Source organism: Miscanthus floridulus, chromosome 10 (genome assembly GCF_019320115.1).
Source record: "Miscanthus floridulus cultivar M001 chromosome 10, ASM1932011v1, whole genome shotgun sequence".
Classification (NCBI taxonomy): Eukaryota; Viridiplantae; Streptophyta; class Magnoliopsida; order Poales; family Poaceae; genus Miscanthus; species Miscanthus floridulus.
The window spans coordinates 97,516,311-97,538,538 of NC_089589.1; the positions used below are offsets into that span (position 1 = coordinate 97,516,311).

General features: G+C 41.6%; 1 long non-coding RNA gene across 1 annotated transcript; it reads right to left on the reverse strand.

The window, feature by feature from the left end:
• Positions 1-938: 938 nt before the first annotated feature.
• On the reverse strand, positions 939-5,076 carry LOC136485166 (uncharacterized). Its single transcript, XR_010766338.1, has 3 exons — positions 4,471-5,076; positions 4,335-4,392; positions 939-1,000 (listed from the first exon to the last, which is right to left on the reverse strand). It is a non-coding gene; the product is annotated as an uncharacterized lncRNA (long non-coding RNA).
• Positions 5,077-22,228: the final 17,152 nt, after the last annotated feature.

Consider the following 22,228-nt stretch of genomic DNA (forward strand, 5'->3'; position numbering starts at 1 on the left):
TTTTTGCCGATGTGGGGAAGGTAGTCTTCACCGCCGCTTGGTGTAGAGGAAGGGACGCCGCCGCCGGGTGTAGGAGAGGGGACGTTGCCGGCAGGTGCAAGGAAGGCGATGCCGATGTCAGTGATGTGGGGAAGGAAACCATGCCGGCGCCCCTAGTTATAGGGGAAGGAATAAGCCATATGCAAGAATGTATTGTCTATATCTCTATATAATGTCCTGGCTCATATCATAGGGTCTCCGAGGTGTCTTGGGATCTTATCCTACACGTTTAGTGCTTCTAGACTTTTAGTGCTAGTCCTCGTTGACAAGCAGGCTCATTGAAATAGTAAATCAAACATTAGCTTATTAGTAACAATGCAGAACTGTGAAGTCATGGCATGGCATTCAGTTATGTGTTACACAGCAGGACACCCTCGTACAGCAGCAGCATGCTCAAGACTGATTAGTTGGTTGTTCCACTAATTTCTTCCTGTATTCTTAGTTACAACCTCATTCCAGGAACAAGAATTTTAGCCTGATACTTCCACCAACTTATTATGCCACATGCACTCTGCTTCATGGAAATACTGGATGTCATACATTATTGAGATGTCCAGTAGAAAATGCATTGATCTTGTATCTAGAGTTGCAATTTTTGTGGATCCAAGAATTATTTAAAGGAACTAAAATCAATACGGTGAAGATAAAGGGACACTGATACTCTAACAAGAGAACACATTAAAGATTGATACGCTCACTTCTAATACTTTCCAGCCAACACTTTGGCCAAGTCAAGTTATTAGCACTTCGCTTATTAATCTTTAATTCTATTGTTAGAGTATTAGTGTCCCTTTTTCTTGACTGTCTGGATTTTGATACCTTTGAATCGACTTTTGGATCATCAAAAGTTTCAACTCCACATATAAGATCTGTGAAAAGAACCTTCAAGAGAGCATGGTGGACCTCAGGCGGCACTACCACTACATCTCCCAATTGTCTTGGCAGCTAACTCAGCAGCTTCCTATGTCGGAGATGTGATTTTTTCATTAGTACTTAGAATTGATTCACCATTTGAATATGATGTAGAAAATCATCAGGTGAATTTATCAGTGGAATGCCATCCCATGGTGTTGAATGTCATTTTGTTTTGCATGAAATGGGCATGGGTCAATGAGAAATCTTGACTCGCCCAAGTCAGCCATGTTTTTCTGCCCTAATTCAAACTGGAATAACTTTGATTTTATAACAATTGAGGATGTAGTTATAGTTAAAGTATAACACCAGCCTGCATATCAAGCCACAATGCTATCGAAGTCTAGAAACATTTGATTCTCATTAACTTGCTAAATTGGAGTGAAGAACAAAAGCAAACTGAATTATTATCCCAAGACTTGGAATTGCAAGTGCTCTTGTCACACCAATAACACTTGCCCTACTTTGTAATTAAATATTTCAAAATATAGCACTTAGCCTTATGTATATAAATAAACAGAACATTTATACTTTGAATATTGCACATGTTGAGTTCTGTGGAAATATCTGTTCGGTTACTAACTTATTTAGATGGACAAAAAATGCATCCACCAATCCCTCTAGTGTAATAAACATGAGTTGTCACACCACGCCCTTTGGTGCAGCAGGAAGTCAGGAACCCACCATGTCACCGTGCCTCGCCAGCGTGGCAGATTTGATGCACCAATGCATGCGGAGCAGCAACGTTACCTTACCACGCCACGTGGACTAGCAGCCAGATGGGTTAGATCTGAAAATATTTTAGTGTAGAATGTTTTAAAATATTATTTGCAATGGGTTAAAAAGTAAATTTTTCTTTATGCCATTACGGACCATCTCAAGTTGTTGAAGGGTGATTTGATTGGGCTTTAGAAAGGTTGAAGTGTGAGAGACTCCTTATGAACTGACGGGCTGTGTGGCTTGTATCCTTGGTTTGAGTGGGTAAAACATCTACCCCCCCCCCCCCCCCCCCTATTCATAAAGTTGAAAATGATTATTATTTGAATACCACGCTCCTGATAATGAGCATGTTCTATATCTACTAGCTTCATAGAAGTGCACGATTAAAGGACTCGTGGAAGATCAAGCTCCACCCATGCTTACTTGTCCCCGCTATGCTTAGATCCTAATGGTGGAGAACACTTACTTGTGGCATAAATGCATTGATGCAAAACCAACCCATTACCTTGCTAAGGTCAGTTGCATATAATTCTTTGTATTATTAAATGGATAAGTTCTATAGAGTACAATCTCGTACTCAGGGTACTGTCTTTGAGTTGTTTTCCAGGTGAGGATGCCCCTACCTCTATGCCCTTGATCCTTCAACAGCTTGGGAGTTATATATTATCAGCATATCAATCATAGACCCCGAGCGTGGTGTGACTCGTGGGTAGTTTATGTATTATGTTGCTAAACTACTGTTGTAGGCTATTGTGGCTTGATGTTGAACCATTAATTTGTGAATTGATGTACCCCTCTAGACTTGTGTTGTAAAGACTTGGCTACATTGTATGTTAAGTAAACTTGTGTGAGCTATATGTGTGATTATGTGACATGATCCTGGATGAAGGCTTACTACAATAGTTACCACAGGTGGTGTTACCAGGGGATGATCGGTTAAGTGCGAGCCAAGGCTGGCAGCTTTACTTGGTCAAGCAAATTGAAGATGTCTAGCACCACCTAGTACAAACATTGAGCCCTTGTTGCTCAAGAACACGATTTAATCCTCACTGGAGGTAGGGGGCGCTGCCCGAACCAATATAGATCCTAAGTCTCAGAGCGCTAAGCCATCCAAACTCCATGGATGATGATAAATTTACAAGTTGGTGACACGAAACACCATCTGTCAACTTGTTGGACCGCATACCTCAGAGGAGGTTCACATGTTCATATATCTGACAACATGTTTTGTGGTACAATAATAAGCATGCTAGCTGACAATATTATCGATGTTTACATGTGGCTGCGTACAATCATAGATGTGGGAAGCACTAGAGGCCAAGTTAGGGGTTTCTAATGCTGGTAGAAAGTTGAATGTCATGGAGCAACTCTATCACTACAAGACGGTCGATGGTCGTCCTGTAGTAGAGCAACCTCATAAAAATACAAATACTTGCAAAAGAACTTGAGAACTTTGGATGTGTGCTGCCATATAAGTTTGTGGCAGGAGGCATTATTGCCCAGTTGCCACCTTCTTGGATGGACTTTGCTACTTCTCTAAAACATAAGAGTTAGGAGTTTGGCGCTGTTGACCTGATTGGCTATTTGGGTGTTGAGGAGGAGAGGAAAAGACTCTCATGGCAAGGAGGTCGATGGGATTTCTAGCACTCATGTGGTGCAAAAGAAAAAATCCTCAAACTTCTCACAACCACCAGAAAAATAAGCAAGAGCTCAGACAAAATGCAACAAGCACATTTAAGAAGAAAAAGAACAAGGAAAAGGGGAACTGCTACATTTGGGACAAGCATGGTCATTGAACGAGTGAGTGTGAGGACTGAAAATTGAAATAGAACAAAAAGTCTGCATTCGTGGTGTTAGTGAGACTTAATGAGGAACATCTAAGTGCGTGGCACCATGAAACGTTTCAGTTTCTCAAAAGAATCGCTGCCAAATAGTATGAGACGTTTCGGATTCTCAAGGAGAAACGGTTGGAACCCATTCTCATTTTTGTACTAGCAAAAAGAAACAACCAGATCCTGGTTTCCCCTAATTCTAGTTCTAGTTTCAAATAATATAGCCAGGTAGCCAAATGATTCTGCAAAGTGATTCTTAATCACCAGAGAAACATTTCCATAGAGAATCTGAATTCGAAATGTTTCTGTGAGAATCTGGAGAGATCACCTTATAACTTTGAGATACTCCAATAACAAAAGGAAATGCCACTAGCACAAAATATGTTACCTATACAGACTAACTTTCTCCACCACTGGACTGACAGTCCTGTATCACCATCAATGCCATCCTTGATCATGGCAGCCTAAGACTGGATTCTGCTAATGATCTCTTTAAGTGACTATATTGTGTGGTATTAATTTTCCCTCATTCCAAAAGGAGAGAAGTGAAAATAGTACAACCCAAATCATCTACTATTTCATTATTTTCAAATAAAATGACACCCATGCATCAGATAAAATTCGACTGAATTTGAATCTCAAAAGGTGTATCACAACAACAACAACAACAAAGCCTTTAAGTCCCAAACAAGTTGGGGAAAAGGTGTATCACAAATTAGCCAAATATTAAAGCCATGAAATCATCAGCTCCTTTATACGGTCATCAAATCCAAATGAAACCAAAGATTATAAGAAGTAAAAGATAGAATTCTCGTTTCTTATCTTACTTACCATGTGGTTGTAAAAGCGTAGAGCTGCTCTTGCTACAATCTGGATTGCATCTTGTGCTCTGTGCGCCAAAAATAACTGGACAGTAAGCCATTTGTAAACTACACCAACCAGAAATTCAGTATGCTTGCTTTGTCACCTTTGCTTGAAGGAATGGTCACGCACAAGATAACAGCAGCCTTGGGCAGTAATAACATGATCGGATGAAAGGCGAGCCATTAACAGAGAAGCAACAAGAGGGAATCCCTGCTCCCTGCACAAAAGTTTATGTTGTTGCCAATAGCAATTTCTCTGCACCAATTACAAAAACATATCAACCAAGGAAGAACTTGTTAACCCTTTGGCACCACGTAGATATATCTTCTAAAAATCTTAAATAATAGAACACAACAACGAAACAGTGTAACAATATACAGACCTGAGCAGTGAGGATATGAAGCAATAACCATAAGGAGATGCTACTGTCTGGGCAAATGGGCATAAAATATTCCCCATTACAAAGGGTGCAGGAGCATGGGCACATTTGTAGTAATATCAACTTGCAAAGTGGGGCATGTGTTATTGCTACAACTAGAGCACTTGCAATTCCTAAATCTTGGAAAACAATTCAACTTGCGTTCCTTGTTAACCCAAATTTATTTAGTTAGTTAACCTCATAAAAACTTTGATACGGCTGCAGCATGATATGCAGGTTTTATTTTAACTTACATAATTAACTATAGTAAAATTAAAGTTATTAAGTTATGAATTATGCCAAAAAAATATGTATAAGTTGAGCGACTCAAAATTTGTCAGTAACCCATGGCCAATTCATGCGAATCAAAATGACATCCAACACTGCTGGAATCACACTCCACTGATGAATTCACCTGCTGCTAGTGTTTCCATGTCATATTCTAATGGTGAATCGTGTCTAAATACTAATGAAGAAATCACATCTGTCTATTCCAATTTAAACCACTTCAACATGGGGAGCTGCTAAGGTAGCAGCCTAGACACTTGGGAAATGTAGTGGTTTAGTCCTGCCTCCGGTCCACCTTTCCCTCTTCAAAGTTCTTTTCACTGTATCTAGAGTTGCAATTTTTGTGGATCCAAGAATTGATTTAAAGGAACTAAATCTATACGGTGAAGAAAAAGGGACACTGATACTCTAACAAGAGAACTAACTAAAGATTGATATGCTCACTTCTAATACCTTCTAGCCAACACTTTGGCCTAGTCATGTTATTAGCAGTTAGCTTATTACTCCTTAATTCTATTGTTAGAGTATTAGTGTCCCTTTTTCTTGACTGTCTGGATTTTGATACCTTTGAATCAACTATTGGATCACCAAAAGTTTCAACTCCATATATAAGATCAGTGAAAAGAACCTTTAAGCGAGCATGTGGACAGGCAGCACTACCACTACATCTCCCAGCTGACTCGGCAGCTAACTAGCAGCTTCCTATGTCAGAGATGTGATTTTTTTCATTAATAGTTAGAATTGATTCACCACTTGAATATGATGTAGAAAATCATCAGATGAATTTATCAGTGGAATGTCACCCCATTTTGATTTGCATGAAATGGGGATGGGTCAATGAGAAATCTTGACTCACCCAAGTCAGCCATATTTTTTGCCCTAATTCAAACTTGAATAACTCTGATTTTATAACATTTCATGTAGTTAAAGTATAACACCAGCCTGCATATCAAGCCACAACGCTACCAATAAGCGTAAGTCCCACTAACCGTCTGTGGCTTCAACTGCTTGAGCAGGTCAAGTTCATCACGTGATCTATCCTCTTGGAAAGTTTCAAGGCATATGATGAGTTCCTTCACTGTGGCTACTTGTAATCTTGTGTTACCAATTCTTAGTCTTACACCGCCTCTTAATCTTGAACAGGTCAAGTTCCTCATAGGTGAGTGATTTAATGGCTTACCACTTACACCACGCTTCTTGAAACACCTCTTTGAAGCCCTCCATATGCATCAAGAAATTCTCCATATGCACAAAAACCAACTCTAGAAGGACTATGAGATGCCAAGGGAAGACGGAGGTCATCCAATGGCTTGCATGAGTAGCTAGTGATGGAGGTGTCCCTTTTTGATATTCTCAGAACTACTTCCTCAACTGCTCAAGATTCTCGATGCATGGCTTGGCACAAGGATGGTGGACCCAACAGTTAGGGCAAGCATGTTGCTACATACATAGAGATTTGTTCCCTTGGCACATGGGCTTCTCATTGGCTGGGAGAAAGAGACGTTGGACATGTAAACCATGTTGTGCAGCAGTGATCATGTTCATGACAAGGACGCGGCAAAGGGGTAGATGTATCTGGATGGTACCATTATAGTGAGGTTGTTCTTGAATGGTATGCTCTGCATAAATGGTTCCTCAATGATGGTACTGTCCAAATGCATCGGCCTCTTCCTGGTGACCATGACACTGTTATGTAGAATGGCTTCCAGATCGAGCAGTCTCCTTCTTCCACCCAACAAAGCCTGAGTTCTATGGAACAGAATATCCATACGCTGCATTTGTCACACCATGATGGTCGGGGCCACCTCCTGCTTGCAGATCTATGCACCGGGGATCTCTCTAGCATATCAAGGACGAGGTTCCGAAAGTCACTTAGCCATGCCTCTACAACCGACTCCACACGGGTGAGCCCTGCCATGGCCTCCCTCTCCACTCAGCCTCCACACCATCATATATAGGCCTTCAAGAGTTGCCCCATGTTTTCACAAAGGTTGTCGTGCCTTTCTACAACATCCTTTGCTACGAAATTCCCTCGTCTAATCCTGAAGAAAACCGGCAATAGCACGCTGGATTCCAAGAAGACCTAGATCTCCTTGATGGCTAAAGGATTTGCCAGCAACAATGGCGCGACCACGACCACCCCTGTTAGGCCCATGTACTTGGTGGTCCATGCAGCCATGAGCGCCACTGCATCCTTGTACCAGTGGTGGTCCAACATGATGTACAGCACACTTAGCATCTCCAGCTCGGTGCAAAATCACGCCACCATCAGCCACATACCCTCACCATGCCTGACTTAGGGCCTGTTTGGATCCACTAGTGCTAATGGTTAGCAACTAAAATTAGTAGTAGTGGATTCAAACAGAAATGCTACTAGACCAACTAACTATTAGCTAGAGGGTTACTGACTATTTCCACAAGCAGATAGGTGTCAACTACTATCAGTAACTTATTAGTATTTGGATCCAAATGGACCTGCTAATAATTAGTTAGCTAATTATATATCGCACTAGTGCGTCCCCAACAGCGCTGCTCCTTCAGCGCCGCCACATTCCTGCTCTCCTGGTCTACTCCAAAGGATGCGGCCCTGGAGCTGTACCAGATGCTTGCTTCAACGCCGCCATTGCCTCTACTCGCTTAAGAGTTTATCTCTAGATAAGCACCTAGGATTCTAAGCAAGATTGGGTTCTGGTAATACAGTGACATGAAGGATGCTATTGAGCACTCAAACAATGGAAAGATGGCGATGAAAACTAAGAAGCGTTGATGAAGTGCTTGAATGTCCAGCACTAGAGAACCAGGATTTCCAACTCGGAAAGGTGCTTAGTGGCTTAGTGCTTTGCATGGCAGCTTAATTGCTGGCATAAATTTCCTTATAGCCCTTATTTTTTGCATGGATTCGTTACCATCCAAAAGTCAACCTTCCATTTTTTTGCATGGATTCATTATTGTTGTCCAAAAGTCACCCTTCCATCCATGGACCATGGATGATTTCCATCACAAGGTCGATAGTGTGAAGCCTCGCTGCTCCATTAGACTGTAGGTGGGGACACGAGAAGCGAAGCTGTGCACACTATATATATTGGACTCATTCATCAAGTTTGCCTGCATGATGATTGCAGGCACCATATGCATTTGGCAAACACCAGTTCAGTAAAATATTGCGATCAAAAGCAGTGTCAATTCTATCGGTGCAAACTATAATGTCATCAATCAGAAAATTCAAACCATTTTAGTGAAGATCATGTTTTGGCAAATGGACCGTCCACACACTTAATGTGTTAGGTGTTAATATAAATCCTTAGTCATTAAATAGGTGCATGAAGGATTTACAGATTGTTCTTTGCATGATTAGCAACCCAACTAAATGCACTAATTAAGTCAAGAAGGGCAATGCATTTGAAGTATTATTTGTCTGCAAGGCTGGGAGCATCCTGTGGTGACCAGATTGGTAAATCACTAGAAATGCATATATATAAACTTATGTTGAAGATATTTTTTCCTTTTTTTAAGAAACAGGATTGCCCCGGTTAGATATGTATACAGACTTTTTGTTAAAAAAAGACAGGTTATATACAAGTAAAAAGGATAAAAATAAGAGAGAAAGACAAGAATATTGTAGAAATTCCAGCTAGATGAAATAACTCTAATTTGCTCGAAGCATAAACATGGCAAAAGTTAGGATGCATATGCACAACCGATATGCAATTGAGATTTTTCAAGCCTAAAAGGGCTAGACTAAGTATGGCTTGAATCCATATATTGATGACTAGACATATTGATAAATGAGTACCACTAGCGTCCGCATGTGCAAGCGAGCGCTACTCCGCCCGCTCACCTTCCTCCCCCACCTTTTTCCTACTCCAATGTGAGCTCATCGATCCTCCCCGCCTCTACCTACCTTGACCACTGCCCTCGGCCAGCGATTCCATCGCCGCCGGCCGTGCCGCCTACCTCCTGGCCCTGCCCCTTGACCTCGCCCTCCTTGTCCTCACCCCCGCTTGCTACCCACCGCTTGCGGCAACATCCTTCTCCCCCCTCCCGACGCCGCCATGGCCATGGGCGCCCATGCTCTGACCTGACCCGACCGCCTCCTATACCGCTAGAACCCTAACGTCACCCTCCCACCGTCCCACTGCCTGGCCGGCCTGCCTCCCCCAAGCCCCTTCTAAACCCGCCGAAGTCAGAGAGAGGGAGAGAGAGAGAGCGATGAAGAACCTGCCACCGCTGTCGCCGGAACTCTAGCCGTCGTCTTCTTCTTCGTTGGCGCAAAGCATCAGTACACAAGGGTTAATTTGTTACTACAAAAAGGAAATACCTACACATCACAGATGTGTGCCAAATTGCCAACTACGTCCGGGGATGCTCACCTTGGCACTGACGCCGTCCTCAATGCAGTCCCCCTACCCACGCTGCCTCCGGTGGTGTTGTCGTCGGCCACCTCGTGCGCCGCCTCCACCATGCATCCTCGGGACGCATCCGAGCCATATTAGGGTCAGGGCTCACCTTGGATTGAAGAGAGATTGGGGCAGCAAAGGGTAGGTGAACCCCGACCTTTGCACACCGCCTTCTCCTGGCCAGATCCACACGTTCCTATGCTAGATCCAGCTGTCCCTTTGTCATCCGCAGCATGAACGCTGGTCCCATGCGCGTGCCTCGGTTGCCAGCAAGGCTGACCATCTTGCAGCACCATGGCCACCGCCGAGGGATGGCCGTTGTAGACGCATGCTCCGGCGTGAGGTCCTGGACGGCGCCAAACTCTTTGTGCCTGGCGTGGGGGGCCTATGCACTGCCGCCGTCGCTTTTCGAACACGGAAGGATAAGGGGAGGAAAATAGTGCTAGGGTTTGAAGGGGACGCCGGCTGGGTGGGTGTTTTAACCTCTGCTTGTGCGATCTTCGGCCATTGATATGGATCGGATGGATCTGATCGTCCAAAGCCAAAACAGACTGAGTTTGCCATGCGGGGGAAGGAGATTCCCAGCATAGGCCCAGGTTTGTGGGCCTAAAGCCCAGTGGGTGGCTCTGCTTTTGTGCAATGCATAATTCAATTTAAAATTCTAATAAATTAATATAAATACACTAAAATGCAAATTATAATAACCATGTATATTTCGGCTTTGTCAAAATGGTGAAGTACAGCCATTTCAAACAATACTTTCATGGTTTATTAGTAGTAAAGCCATTTTTCGTAACCACAAATTTTACGGTAATTCAACTCAACGAATAATTGCAATAATAAGTCATCAAACCATAGTCTTCCTTTCAAAAAAAATAATAAGTTGTCAAACGAAAAAGTCATCAACTACAAAGTTGAAGACCTCATCAAGATCTACAAGTTTAGTTTTGGTTTCTTCGTATGAGTTTGTTTGAACAATTCAAAAATTTGAATTTCAAAACATGACAACTTTAAACAGAATTTTGGGATAGAAAGTAATTTCAAATGAAAAAGTCATCAACAACAAAGTTGCAGAACTCATCTGGATCCACAAGTTTTGTTTTAGTCATTTCTTCATCCTACTTTGTTTTAACAATTTAAAATTTAAATTTCAAAACATGAGAACTTCAAATACAATTTTGGGATAGTAAATGATTTCAAATGAAAAAGTTGTCCACAAACTTATTGAGATCTACAACTTTTGTTTTGGTCATGTCTCCATCCAACTTTGTTTTAACAAAGTGAGACTATACATCCTTCACAAATAGAAACATCTCTCAGTCACATAACTATGTGTGAGATGTATCCATTTCTGAACAATGTGCACTATCGTTTTGTCAAAATCCTTTAAAATTTGTATGCAACAATTATAGACCAAAACATGTCGTGACGCAAGTTCGTAGATTTTTCTAACCAAGTTTGGATATTATTACATTTATTCAATAGCAATTCAACAAATAATTACAATAATAACTAAATTTCATAAGAAAATTTTTCAAATTTACACAATAACATATTTTTGGCTATAAGCACCGCATAAAATTTCGAAGCACTTTTAATAAAGTGGGACTATACATCCTTCACAAATAGATACATCTCTCACTTTGCCACATAACCATGTGTGAACAATCGTGCAGTAAATGATTTCACATGAAAAGTCATCAACGATAAAATTGTAGAACTCATCAAATATATATAACTTTTGTATTGGTCATTTCTTCGTCTAAGTTTGTTTGAGAAAATCAAAATTTGAATTTCAAATGAGAAATTCAAACCGAATTTTGGGATAATAAATGATAAATGATTTCAAATGGAACTATTATTAACTACAAAGTTGTAGACCTCAACGATATCTGTAACTTTTGTATTGGTCATTTCTCCATCTGACTTTGTTTGAACAATTCAAAATTTGAATTTCAAAATATGAGAATGTCGAACCAAATTTTGGGATAGTAAATGGTTTCAACTGGAAAAGTCATAAAAATAAAAATTTTAGACCTCCCGAGATGTACAAATTTGATTTTGGACATTTTTTTCATCCAAGTTTGTTTGAACAATTCGAAATTTGAATTTCAAATTACGAGAACCTCAAGCACAATTTTGGTATAGTAATTGATTTCAAATGGAAAAGTCATCAACTACAAACTTTTAGAACTCATCGAAATCTACAAGTTTTGTTTTGGTCATTTTTTCATTCGAGTCCGTTGGAAATTTCATAATGTGCCTTATCTATTTATTTGATAATGAAAAAAACTACAATGGGTCTAGGATTTCAATGGGCCAAGAAATGGAATAGGCCCAGAATTCGGCCCAACAATTAAAAAAAATTAAATTTCAATATACAAGAACTTCAGATTAAATTTAGGAGCAAAAATAATTTAAAATGAACAGTCATCAAATAAAGTGTTGTAGACCTCATCGAACTCCACAACTTAGATTTTGGTCATTTCCCCATCCGACATTTTTGAATAATTTGAAATTTGAATTTCAAAATATGAGAACCTCGAATAGTATTTTGGGATAGTAAACGATTTTAAACAAAAAAGTCGTCGACAACAAAGTTGTAGAACTCATCGAGATCTACAACTTTTGTTTTAGCCATTTCTCCCTCAAACTTTGTTTGAATAACTCAAAATTCGAATTTCAAAATATGAGAACTCCAAACATTTTGGGATAATAAATGATTTCAAATGAAAAAGTCACGAACAACAAAATTGTAGAACTAATCAATATCTACAACTTTTGTTTTGGTCATTTCTCCATCTGAGTTTGTTTGAACAATACAAAATTTGAATTTCAAAATATGAGAACTTTAAAAAGAATTTTAGGATAGTAAGTTTTCTCAAATGGAAAAGTCATCAATAACAAAGTTGTAGAACTCAATGAGATCTACAACTTTAGTTTTGGTCCTTTTTACATCCCACTTTGTTTGAACAATTCAAATTTTGAATTTCAAAATATGATAACATCGAACAGAATTTTGGGAGAGTGAATGATTTCAAATGAAAAGGTCATTAAAAACAAAGTCGCAGAACTCATCGGCAACTACATCTCTGGTTTTGATCATTTCTTTATCCAAGTTTGTTTGATTAAAAATTATAATAGTTCTATATTTTATCATGATCGGCTATTGTCATCGATCTATCGTCACAAAGCCCATGCAGAGTATACTATCATGATGTTTATGACAAAAACACAGCTTGGTCATAAACAACCGCCTATGAATAGTCATCACAAACAGCCTTTGTTTGTGACAGATAGGTGCTCTGTCATGTGGCAGTTGTCATAGAAGCCCAGATTTCCAGTAGTGGAACCTGCAGCCGCCGCTGGAAACTTAGCCACCGCCATCTTCTTCATCGGCGCGGGCGCGGGCATGGGTGCAGTCGGGCGTGAGCGAGTCAGGTGCGGGCGAATACAGTGGGTGTGATCGGACGGTCGGGCGCGGGCGAATGCGGTGTGCGTGCGCAACTCTAGGGCGTGCGTGCCCAAAAAGTAGCATTCGCATTGATAAATATGGTTTTAATAGAAAATATTTGCCAAATCAATAATAAATGCATAGCGATTCTTATCTTTTGTGCATCATAGAAAAGCGCCCATCTGATGTCGAGAGGAGGCTCATCTGTTGCACCTGGAGGAGTCCATCCAAAGGGAATACTGTTGTTGGGTGTAGGGGAAGGGATGTTGTCGTCATATGTAGGAGATGGGACATCGCCACTATGGAAGGGGAAGGAGATGTCACTATCACCGATGTGGGGAAGGAAGCCATCGCCGCCGCTAGTTATAGGGGAAGGGACGCGGCCGCCATGTGTAGGAGAGGGGAGTCACTGCTTGGTACAGGGGAGGCGATGTTGTTGTCGCCGATATGGGGAAGGTAGTCGTCATTGCCGCTTAGTGTTGGGGAAGGGACACCGGAGCCGCCGTGTGCGAATTTGCTGCCGCCGGGTGTAGGGAAGGCGGTGCCCGATGTCACTGATGTGGGGAAGGAAGGAGTGGGAGGAGAGTGCAAAAGGGAGAAAATGAGAGATAGCTAGGGTTAGGGGTATTTATTTATCCGAGGTGTCATTATAGGGCACACACGATTTTGGTGGTTCTTGTTACAATTGTGGGCGGCACGCACTTATGGTTTTGGTATATCTTTTTATAATTGTGGGTGTTATAGGGCACACACTTACAGTTTGAATGCATGACACAATGGCTAGTACATGCAACTAATGGTAAGAATACATGCCATGATGAACAGAACAGTTGTTGTTCTCATCTGTGAGACTGACGATAGACGTTAGTGTTGGCGTTGATCACCAGATCACAGGTAATTCGGCACAAGTAGAACTCGGGCTGCCAGAGGGCAGCTTGGCCAACAGGCCGCTTGGATTGTATTGAATTGCAATAACAACTTAGATACAAAAGATGCTAACCACTGCATATATAAGCAAGTGGTGTACCTACTCCTTAGCATATTCTAACTGCATAAAGTAGATGCTATGATTCCTACTTGGTTGCTAAGGCACCATGATCAACTTGGTCGCCAAGGAACCTGGAAAAATTACATGACAATGAATAGTAAATAGCTATAGTAGGTAACTGGAAAACATGAACACTAGGCTAACTACTGACAGTTAGAACACATAAAAAATGAGAATGTGGCGCCAGGCATACCTTCGGCCTGTTCGCTGGCTGGTTTCTGGGCTGGTTTGGGCTGGCTGGTGTTGATTTATTGTGAGAGAAAAATACTGTTGGCTGGCTGATTTGGGCTGGGTGAAACCAACAAGCGAACAGGCTACTTGAGGGCTCCGTGAACTAGTTTCATTATTAGAGGTGCTGATTTAGATGTAAAACACTTCTCTGGCTGAAAAAGTAGATCAGCAACAGAATCACCTTGGTCACCAGATTCCTGCAATAACAAGCCTCTTTGTGTATGGAAGAAATGAATCCCACGTTATCCTGCTCATAGCTTGCCCATGGAAACTCTTGGGTTGACCTAAGGAACTAACCAGAGGATTATCATAATCGTATTGTACAAGAATGTTCCTTGCTTTCATCAAGATCTCACTTCTCTTCCGTACAGCAAAATGAACTTCAACATCATCAACAAATTGGGTCAACTTGCCATCCTTTCTATCAGGCGAAAGAAACATCATGCTCCTAAGTTTGTTCTCAATTCAGCTGTACTCTGCACGACATCTTGGAACTCAATTAGCTTGGATGCCTCATTGGGTACAGCCTGAAAACACATAATTAAAGCATCAGTCAGAAACTACCTGAAACAGCAACAACCGGCTTGCAATGCAAATGTCTACAGAAAAGAAAACTTAAACGAGGAAGTTCATAGAACCCTAACTCGAGGGAGGCGGAGGAATCGGCGGCGGAGGCTGCCCGGAGGAGCGCGTTGGTGAGGGCCCCGCGGTTAGAGGCAGCGAAGGAGAGGGCCGAGGCGTGCAGGCGGAGGTCAGGCGCTGAGAGGGGCGTGGACGGGTCAGAGGCGTCGGCTGTGGTGGAGACGAGGAGCTCGCGCACGTCGTCGGCTGCCATCACCGCCGGCGGCGAGGGTGCTCGGCGGCGGCACACGGATCCGGACGGGCTTGGTTTGCTGACTTGAGCGACTGCGCTGCGGGAAGGAATTGAGCTCGTGTTGAGATCTGTATTTCGTCGGATTTACCGTATTACCCCTAACCATTTCGTTTCTTTCTAAGCTCAGAGTGTTTGGATCGCTTGAAAACGTAATAGATTAGGCTATTTAGCTTAGATCTGACATTCTATATTTTTTTAACTCATAAATAAACCTATCTTAAATTAATAGGATGGAAGATAGAAATATATTCTATAAATCACTATGCTATAATTTTATTCTTCAACTTGTAGCACACTCTCCAACTTACTTTCCTACAATAGAAATATAACATATAAGTATGTCCCTTATACGTCTAATAATAAATATACAAATATATTCCATATATAACTATATTAGCTTAAATTTGCTTTCAAGTTCGGTCTTTTAGATTTTGGCTAGAGAATTCAATTTTCAAGTTCAAACTTGCTTTAATACTAGAGCAGACTAGCAACATGGCGTGGGGCAATATGGTCATTTTATTATGAGGTGGGTTATTAAAGTAAAACCAATTCGCTTTGGACCAACATTTTAGTCCATTGTTACTCTAGTTTTTTTTTTTTTTGAGCAAAAGTTGATATCTCTAGTTAGAAAAAGAGTAAAATGCACCTCGGGTCCATTAACATTTGGAGGGGTGTAATCTGGGTCCATCAACTTTCAAAGTACATTTTCGGGTCCCTAAATTTTTTATGTTGTGCATTGTCGGTCCATAACCGTTCGGTTGCTTGGTAATTTTTCATTAAACCCCTTCAATTCAATAACTCTATCTCAAAATAGCCCTCATTAGAACTGGAGCCGGCGTCGACGCCGGCAGCCACCGTCGCTCAGTGAGCGTTCGGGGCCAGCGACGCCGCCGTGTCAGGCGCCCAGGCCAACAACGCCACGGCGCTGCAGGCGAGCAGGCTAGTGCCCTTGCGGGGCCAGCCATGCCACCCCCCGCGTGAGTGAGCGGGCGGGTGGGCGGCGCGAAGCCACGTCGCCGCGGGGCGGGCGGGCAACCACACATCGCCGCTGAGCACACACATGGATGCCCCAAGCAGCGCCTCCATGTTCCGCTTGGCACTCTTCGTCACGTCGTCGTGTAGCGCTGCCTCGAGCACGTTCCGCATCGCCTCTGCCTCGCGCACCTCTGCTTCATGTTCTTCATCGTGTTCTGCGGCCACAACGTCACCCGATCACGAGTGTCCTCCTGACGGCTAGCACGGCAGTGCCGTGGCTGGCCTACGTGGCCGCCCGCCCACTTGTGTGGCGGTAGCGTGGCGCGGGCACCTGTCCGTTCACATGGCGTTGTTGGCCTGGCGCAGAGGCGTGGCTGGCCTATGTGACCACCTACACGCTCGCTGAGCGACAGCGTGGCTGCTGGCGCTGACGCCTGCTCCTGTTCTTCGTGAGGGTTATTTTGAGACAGAGTTATTGAAGTGAAGGGGTTCAATGAAAAATTACCAAGCACCCGAATGGTTAGAGACATGCAATGCACAACATAAAAAGTTTAGGGATCTAAAAATGTAATTTGAAAGCTAATGGACCCAGATGACACCCCTCCAAAGGTTAATGGACCTATAATGCATTTTACTCTTAAAAAATGTAAGCCTTGGTCAAGAAGGATTAAAACAGTTTCATATACATCTGCACCTGTATTGTTGACAAGAGTTAGCTTGCTCGGCAGCACTACTCGCAGCCCTATCACTGTGGCTTGTACTGTTCATGCTACAAATAAGCCGCAGCCGTAGGACTACAGTATCTTTTTCTCCACCTAGGATCCCATGAATAAGATTAGTTAACAATTTAGTTCATCTCGTTAGGGCTTGTTAAGTTAATTAATGTTCTAGTCCCGGTTGGCCTGTTAAGGAAACAACCTAAAAAATCTCTTCGCTCGTTTAGCTGTTGAGCCATCTTGTTACACCAGTAGAGAATAGATTTTTGATTTTTGGCTTTAGTCCTGGCCAAAATTTGGTCCGAGAGTAATCGGAGATTTAGTCCCGGTTGGAACCATTAATCAGAACTACAATCCCCTGCCCAACAAATAGTGTAGCAGGCTTTTGCAGCAGAGACCTTTAGTCCTGGTTTGTACCAAATCAGGAATAAAGGTCGTCTTTCAATGCCGGTTGGAACCACCAACCGGGACCAAAGATCCCGCTAGCCTTTTATCCCGGATTTTGGCTCCAACCGGGACTAGAGGTTGATCCATTAGTCCTAGTAGGCTCCATCAACCGGGACTAAAGATCCACACCTATATATACCCGCTTCCACTGTCCTCCAGCCCAAGACAAAGGTCAAATCTTTGGTCTTTCCTTGCGCGCGTGTGTTCATCTGTGTTCTTGCTTGGGGGAGCAAGTTCTTACTCTCGGCCGCCGGCTTCATCTCTTCAATCTTCTAAAGGTTAGCAACTTCATCATCTAATCTTTCATTGCTAATAATGTAGATCATCTCATGGTTTAATAATAAGCATAGAAATATGTGGTTTTTTAATTAGGAATAATAATGGTGGATTTTATTTTTATTTATATATCATTTCTACATAACCTTAAACATTTATAGTTTTCTAGATCTTTGTTAGCAATATTATTTCTTGGTGAGATTTAATAATCGTTAAAAAATTATGTGCAAAATGTTTAAGTTTACTCCATGCAACAAACATATAAAAAATAAATTATCAATATATATATATATATATATATATATTGTATATATATATATTGATAATTTATTTTTTATATGTTTGTTGCATGGAATATTTATACGGGGTTCTATATTTATTAGGATGTTTTTTCAGTTTTTTTGGTTACGATGAATGGCGGCGGACTTCCCTAGCCACAGGAACCAGGTTTCCACCCTGACAATCTTCCATTCGCGCCATCGCCAGATAGGGCCGTTCCGCGTCACCTAGACCCATCAATAGTATGGAATATTTTAAGTTTTGCGTGCTAATATAATTTTTGCATATATACATTCATTCATAACATGATTGTTGCATATATCACAGACTATAAAACTGGTCAAGTGGTTGGAATCAACATTATAGCTACTCGGGGTGTGGGACATCTTTGAGACGACGACAAGTGTGGCCGTGAATGATGAAGGAGTCGAGTTATGGGTGTGCAGTCTCGCCTTTGACATCCCCACTAGGTACAATAATGAGGTGCACTAGGACATCGTGCAGATTGGACGACAGTAGTCAACTAAGATAGGCACCTAGATCGATGTTGTGCTGCTTTCTTTGCAGGAAGTTGAGCGAATTGGCTACCGTATGCCTGAATTCTTATCCTTGAAGATAGAAGCTTTACGTCAGCATAGTCTGGATGTGCCACGAGTAAGTGAGAGGCATGCGATATTCAACCAAATGGATGTGTTACATCGTGTATGATATGAGAGTATTGTTTATTTATAATTATTATTATATGAGGGCTTCCTAATATTTTTTGTTTGTCCGCTTACAGATTTTGGTCTATGATTTCACCTATGCTATATGTGGCTTGCAACCCATTCTCACGCAAGCTATTAAGTGACTGGGGTACGCTTGGGACTTCGTGGAAGCGATGGGCCCGAGGATGACAGCTGGTATCTAGTATTGCGTGAGATTTAGGCAGAACCAGGCCATCGATAGTCCGTCAGTAGGCTACATCTATGGGATACCATGTCTTCGGTGTTGTGAGGCAATGGAGAGTGTTTTAGTGCGGGCCTTGCATTACATAGACAATGACCGTGGTTACACAATCTGAGACATACACTACTGGCAGTGGAGACAGGCTAGAGTTGCGGCCGGTTTGTAAGGTTCATGTGTTAATTAGGTTTATTCGTATTGTTATGTTTAATTAGGATTATTCGAACGGTTATGTACTTTAATTAGGTTTATTTGTATGGATATTTTAATTATGTTTGTATGCAAGTTAATTATGTTTCATTTGGTTTATTTGTATGGACATCATAATTATGTTTGTACGGATTGAAATTTAACTCGTGTAGGATTGAAATGCATATGCAAATAAAAAAATAGAGAAATAAAAACAAAAAGAATTAAAGGGTACTGCCAACCGGGATTAAAGGGTACTTTTAATCCTGGTTGTCGTTACAAACCAGGACTAAAAGTCCCCCACTGCTCCCACCTACCACAGCGGGCGATCACCACTCATCCCAACTACCACTGCCGTTGCTCACACTTATAAAAACCAGCCACTCCGGGTGCCATTCATCTCCCACGATGACATGGAGTGTTGTGTTGTACCCAATTCATCCGTTGTTGTTTGCCCAATTTCCTATCCACATATATGGCCTCTCTGTGGGAGAAATCCCTCCACATATAAATTTTATTACGCGTAGTCAGCAATGATGCACACAAGAGGTATTAGAAGAATGTTTTTGAAGATGGAGTAACGCCAAAGCCTGGAGAAGCTGGGTGTGACTTTCGTGCAACATAATTGTTGCATGGGTTGTCTTCTACGTTGATGGATCCATCAAATGTGATGTGCTCTGAAATGTTTGCAGAGTGTCTATCCATGCAAGGCATGAATGGGTTGTCCATAGGTTGATGATCCATCCAAGGCATGAATGTACTGTCTTCCGAGAGGCATGGGTTCATCAGAGCTCGCACAACCGCCCCCTTCATCTCCAAATAGGCGTAGTTCGTCATCCACCTCTGGTATCCTCTGACACCTATTTGACCATACTTTGGTGCTAGAAGAATGTTTTTGAGGTGGTTATTCTATAATGTGTTGGTACACTTTGATTGTAACATTGACCTACTCAGAGAAAGGTCTTTGTTATTGTATATGTAATTTTATTGTTAGGTCTTTGTTATCGTATATGTATCCCAAATATTTATTCTAAGGTTCTCTAAGATCTTTATTATTGCTTTTGATGTCACATGTGTCTCATAAACGATCTTGAATGGAGAAATGTCCAAAATAAAAGTTGTAGATCTTAAAAAGTTAAACAACTTTGTAGTTGACAACTTTTTCATTTGAAGTCATCTTGTCAAGGAAAACTTTGTTTGAATTTCTCAAATTTAAAATTTAAATTTTTAAAATGACCTCAAATGGAGAAATAACCAATACGAAAGTTGTAGATCTCGAAAAGTTATGCAACTTTGTAGTTGACAACTTTTTTATTTGAAATCATCTACTATTTTTAAATTCTGTTTGAAATTAATTTTTTTAAAGAAGTTTGATTTTCCTTTTTAATCTCTGGGTAAAACTTGTAACTAGTCTTTCTCCGTCATACTAACTTCAAATTTGATGATTTTTTTCTAAAATTTTCTAAAATCATGCTCTATAAATTTATTGTGTTCTTACAGGTTTCATTTTGGTCATCTTTTCATGTGAATTTGTTTTATCAATTCAAAATTTGATTCTAAAAAAATGGTAACTTCAAACAACATTTTGAAGTGGTAAATCAATTCAGTTGGGAAATTCATGAACATAAAAGTTGTAGAAATAATCAAGATCTACAACTTTTATTTTGGTCATTTCTTTATTCAACAAATTGGTAGTAAACATTGTTCCAATTTTACATATCTCTCATATAGTTTATGACTATATGAGAGATATGTAAAGTATGAACAATGTTTACTATCACTTGTTGGATGGAAAAATGTCCAAAATAAAAGTTCTAGATCTTGAAAAGTTATACAACTTTGTAGTTGACAACTTTTTGACTTGAAATCATTTTGTCAAGCAAATTTATGTATGAATTTTTTAAATTTGAAATTTGAATTTTTAAAATGTCCTCAAATAGAGAAATGACCAGAACGAAAGTTGTATATCTCAAAAAGTTATGCAACTTTATAGTTGATAACTTTGTCATTTGAGCTATATTTTTTTACTATGCAATTTTCAATTTTTAACATATTTATGTTAAAGGAAATATTTAAAACTATTGCATGGGTGGGAAATGAAACTGTCGTGTAGGCAACAGTTTCGCTGCATGCCAAAAATTAGCTTTAGTCCAGGGTTGGGCCAACAACCGGGATTAAAAGGCCTCCTTTAGTCCTGGGTTAGGAACCTTTAGTCCTGGGTTGGGCCACCAACCGGGACTAAAGGCCTTTTAGTCTGGTTGTTGGCCCAACCCAGTACTAAAGGGTACGAACCCTACATATACTCGTGTTCTCTCTTCTTCTTTCTCCTTTCAAGCGTTAGATCTGCCACTCCACCGCGCCGCCACCCCTGCCGTGGCCCCGTCCAACCACGCCCTCTTCTTTGGCTCTAGCCTCGCCCTCGTCCCTTGGCACCAACGCGCACGGCTCACCCTCTTCTCCGGCTTGCATGGTGGGACCTCATCCTCATCTCCCCAACGGTCGGCCGGCCTCGCCCTCGTCCTCGGCTCTGACACGTGCGGCTCACCCTTATCTCCGGCTCATGTGGTAGGCCCTCATCCTCATCTCCCCGACACACACGGCGGCGGCACCCTCGTCCTCGTCCTCCAATGACTGGCTGGCCTCGCCCTCGTCCTCAGCTCTAGCGCGTGCGGCTCGCCCTCATCCTCGGCTCCGGTGCGCATGGTGGTTCCCTCGCCCTCGACTCAATTCGGCCGCCATCCACCTCATCCTCATGACGCGCGCGCGCGGTGGCACCCTCATCCTCCACTACTAGAAATATCCACTTCTATGATGAAAATGATAATAACGAATCTGAAACCATCATAGAAGAGCGCTTTTTTGACGAATATTTCTATTTTGTCATAGATTGGTGGTGACAATCCTGCAACCCTCCCTTTCTATGACAAAATCAGGCATTATCACAAAAAACGTCATAGAAGAGCACTGGGTTTTGTCATAGATCACTCGTGTGACTCATCTACGATGATGTCTTTTAAAACTATGACGAACAGGGCTTCGTCAATGAACTAATTACACACTTGTGATGAACAATATTTGATCTGTAATGAATGGCTTCATCATAGATCTGATGGGTTATGAGGATGCTACGCTAGCCGGAAAACAAAAATTTTGACCTCATAAACTAGGATCTACTGCTAGTTATAGATCACGGGATTACCACTAGACGCGTAGGTGCAGCGGAAGTGACTCGATGTAGTCGAATGCATCGTAGCAGTGTCGTGCAGTTGCGAGGTCATCCGTCCATCCGTCCCCTTCATGTGGTTCGTCCTTGTGCTCCAGATG